This window comes from Gossypium raimondii, chromosome 7 (assembly GCF_025698545.1).
Source record: "Gossypium raimondii isolate GPD5lz chromosome 7, ASM2569854v1, whole genome shotgun sequence".
NCBI classification, from domain to species: Eukaryota; Viridiplantae; Streptophyta; class Magnoliopsida; order Malvales; family Malvaceae; genus Gossypium; species Gossypium raimondii.
Genome location: NC_068571.1, coordinates 12278825 through 12283779, shown reverse-complemented (window position 1 = coordinate 12283779; position 4955 = coordinate 12278825).

The window sequence follows — 4955 nt, the reverse complement described above, 5'->3', positions numbered from 1 at the left end:
TGATCGGTGGTAGCCCGGCTACATATCGGTGGTAACCGGCTACATATCGATGGTAGCCGGCTACATATCGATTGTGGCACTTATGTGCTAAATCTCTACGTATCCGTGTATATTCCAACTGTTCAACGGGATTAATAATGAATTAAAGTGAATATGAAATGTTAAGTGTGAAAATGTATATGCAAGTGAATTGGTAAGATTGTGCATGTGTAAGTGATTGAAATTGCTAAGAAATGTTTTGATTAGTTATATGTTAAAAGTGTTAATTATTAAATGAGTAATTATTGTTTACATGTAACTTACTAAGCTATTTATAGCTTACACATCTCTTTCTTTCCTTTGTTTTATAGTGATTTGAACTTGATCGAATAGTGGACCGTCGGAGCTCGTATCACACTATCATAGCCATCTCGGTATTATGTGCTTTTCAAAATGTTTGAACTATGGCATGTATAGAGTCTTAATTATTTTGAGCATGTTCAAATGATATGGCTAAGATTAGCTATTGAAATGGTTAGTAAAGATTATGTTTTGGTATTATGTATGTGTAAATGGTAACTAATTCAAAGAAGCAGTTTCTTTGACAGCAGCAGTGACGTGAATGTGAAAAATCACCATAAATAGTAGAAATGGAATTAGAGAGTGAATTATATATAGAATTAAAGATTATCAAGTCTATTTTTACATGGAAGAAACAGTGTAGGAAAAGAAATTTTATAGTTTGAGATATTTGAATTTTAGTGAGACAGGGTCAGAATGGTTTTGAAGTCCCCTATTCTGACTTTAGAAAATCATTATAAATTGTACAGAAAGAATTATAGGTCATAATTTATATGTGTAGATTCCTTAGTGAGTCTATTTTCAAAAGAAATAGACTATAACCTTATATGAATTCTGTACAATGAGATAATTGATTTTTAGTGGCAAGAGGTCAGATCTGTCGAGCTGTGAAATAGGGGATACTTTAATGAATAAACTGTACTAATTGGCTAAGTAAAAAATTCTTAAAATTATATGGTAGGTGGGAATATGAGTCTAGTTTCAGGGAAAATTTACGGATTTAAATTTTGAGTTCTGTAACTCGAGCTATAATTAAATTAGTGACAGTCGCGCAGGTGAACAATCTTGTTATGAACAGTGAATTTAATTTTTAAAAGCAAATTTTTATGCTCTGAATTGGTAAGTTAAATTGGATAACATCGCGTACTCGATTCCGGCGACGGTCTCGGGTAAGGGGTGTTACAATCCCAACTTTTCGCCTATTAATTATAAACTCATTTAGTCACGAAGTCATTCCACTATAGTATCGTGACTGAGTTCTCACCAATTACATACGATTACGAAAGCTACTCGATCAATGCTCATTCAATGACATTGTCATAAGTGTGTTACCCTCATAGGATATCCTTGATCTCTTTGGGATAAATATGCTCTCCCAATAAGATCCTATTTTATCTCATTGTAGTCATTACATCCTCCTTCATGAAAAGTCAGCTACTATCAAATAGTAATTAAGTCATTCATCACAAAGACAAACAATCTGTGGTCACGTTTACTTTTCATCTATCATGTAATGCCAATGAGAGGATGTCATTTACCCATATCTTGGGCTATGAATTCTACTATTGTGAATGATACTACATATTGCAGAAGTTGTATGTAACATCCCTAACCCGTCTCCATCACCGGATTAGGGTTACGGAGCATTACTGTACAAATTAGAAACTTTTAAACTTTAAATCATTCAATAACTTAACCACATTATAATCCATTCACATACATGAAAACTATCCCTAATCGAGCCCTTGGGGCCCTAAAAATAAATTAGAAACAAATTGGGACCAATTTGAAGCAAAACAGGAAGTTTAGGAAAAAGATGCAAAATTTACAAAATAGGGGTCACACGGCCATGTGCCTCACATGGCTAAGACACATGCCCGTGTCTCAGGCCGTGTAACTTTTGAACTAGGGACACACGGCCGTGTCCCAGCCCGTGTCCTCACCCGTGTAACTTTCTGTGTAGGGTCACACAGTCGTGTCGTACACCCATGTGCCAGGCCGTGTAACTCTCTGAGTTGCCCTACACGCCCGTGTACCAGGTCGTATGTTAGGCTGTGTAACTCACTGGCTTGAACCTTTTGAAATTCACGGATGACACACGGTCGTGTCGCCAGGCCGTGTGCCTCGCATGGCTAAGTCACACACCCGTGTCTCAGGCTGTGTGGACCCAAAAATTTACCTAAAATCAAGCTAATTCAACTCATTTCATGCATAACCTTTCAACCCATTTAAGCACACTTTAAAAGGACCTAAAAATCACTCAAATATACATCAAAATGTCATTTTAAGATCCTAATTCAATCAACCAATATGCCATTCAAAGGCAACATAATTATATCAAAACAACATATACCAAAACATGTTAACATTACCTAAATCCATGCATAAAAACCTCATTCTATATTATGCCTAAAACACATTAAAAATGACCATTTCAAGCTAAAATGTTTGTACCAAAATGCCATATACATCTATTATCAAAAAGTGACCCCAAAGAACTTACCTAAACAAGCATTATAAGTCCATCAACCATGCACTAACATCAAAGTATAAACATACTAAAATTTACCATTTACATATTCACTAAAACATCATAATACCAAAGACTTCTCCTATTACATGTCACTTTAACCAACTTCAAACAAGTATAAAATGACTATCAAGGTGTAGATGATAGTGTGTTAGATTCCAAGCCGATTCAATCGATGCAACGATTCTAAGAGTCCTACAAGATCAAATCAAATGAATAAGCACGGAAAAGCTTAGTAAGTTCGATAAGTAAACTCATTTGCTATCAAATACCAAATTTCCAAAGGATGTTAACCTTTATTATACTGGCAATAAACCTACTAGGTACTAAGCCTGAATAACACCGGCACTAAGTCTGCTAGACACTAAGCTTGAATAACAGTACTATTCAACAGTTAAACATCATCACATAACAGAGTTTAAAGATTAAATCACTAACAAGGAGTTTAATTCAACTATACATAAACATAAAACGAACTTACAAGACTAATTTACAGTAACCGCAAAAGCACAAGAACTACTTCGAAATCTTTTCTTTTCTACAATTTTCAACACGTTCGTTGTAACACCCATAACCCTTATCCGTCGCCGGAATAGGGTTACAAAGTATTACCAAAATTTACAGATTAATTACGAATATTTTACAACCTTTATTATTCATATCAAGAATCAATCATATAACACTCATATTGTCCCTTAGATGGGCCCTCGAGGCCCAATATACTCATTAGAAGTGAATCAGGACTAAGCTGGATACACAGGGAATTTTTCCCTAAATCTCAATAATTTTCTTAGGAACAGGAGACACACGCCCGTGTGGCCGGCCGTGTGAGCCAATGACATGCCCATGTCTTAGGCTGTATGGGCATTTTATGTGAGGTACACAGCCATGTCCCAGCCTGTGTCCTTACTCGTGTAACTCTTTGACTTGGGTCACACGGCCATCCACACGCCCGTGTGACAGGCCGTGCAAAGGGTGCAAGGGTCACACAGCCAAGCCACATGCCTGTGTGCTAGGCCGTGTGTAAAAACCTGAGTATTCTATTTTGAAATTCAAGGTGTAGAGGACACACGGTCAGACTATACGCCCATATGTCAGGCCATGTGTTACACACGACTGAGACACATGCCCGTGTCTCTGCCCGTATGGATGAAAATAGGCCACTTTAAGGCCACTTTTCTGACCCTTTTTTATATCAACCTATACACAACATTTTAATACATCAAATAGCCCCAATCAAGCATTCAATACAAACCAAAAATCATGTTTTAAACATAATATATCAACACAAAACTCAATTACCTAAACCTAACAAAATAACTCCATTAATTGATTTACCAAAATATACTACTAAACACATGCATACAAACATATATATAATTCACAACCATACTTCAAATTTAGCTCTTTTCTAATCCAGCCCTAGACATGCCATATAAACCACAAAGTGTATAACAAAATCTACCGGAGTAGCTGGATAGTGTGACTCGACGTGTTGATCGTATCCTTTGAACTTCTTGAAAATCTACAAAGAACATTAAACGACACAAGTAAGCTTAATGAAGCTTAGTAAGTTCGTTGGCTTTAACATAAATCTTACCGAACATACTATAATAATTCATTTAGGTAAATCATTTCATAAACATTTCCTGCCAATCACAACTCAATTGATGAATTCATTTATTTGAGCTCAATATCAATAATAACTTAAATTCTTCCACATTAATTTCATGTAGCACTTACCAATCCTTATCAAACCAGAGAACGTCTTATGGATTAGAGTACATCGTAAACAGAAGCTCGAAGGCTGCACAGAAGCACATAAGTGCTAAATGAAAACCCGTAAGGGTTGAATGGAAGCTCATAGGACTGAACGGAAACCCATAAGGGTTAATCTGAAGCTCAGAAGAGCTAAACTGAAACCCATTAAGGTTAAACTGAAGCTCAAAAGAGCTAAACTGAAACTTAGAAGGGTTAATCTGAAACCCATATGAGTTAACTAAAGCTCATAAGAGCTAAACGGGAAGCAAACACTAGAGTTTGCAACAAATTCTGAACTCTGGTTTACTTGGGAAATTTACCGTCAATTCCTCTTTACATTGAACAACTGTACTCAATCCTGCGTTCCATTCACTTCGAACACTTAGATTCAATTTCGTAAATTTAATAATAATTTTGTTTTCAACAAATGTTACAAATAAATACAAGATACCATTTATTATTTAATATATAATATTAAAATTTAACCATACGAACTTACATGGGCTAAATTGTAAGTTTGTAGTAGTTAGAGACTACTCTGCTAATTTCCCTTTTTCTCGTTGATCTATGGGCTCTTGATCTAAAATATAAAATTATTCATTAA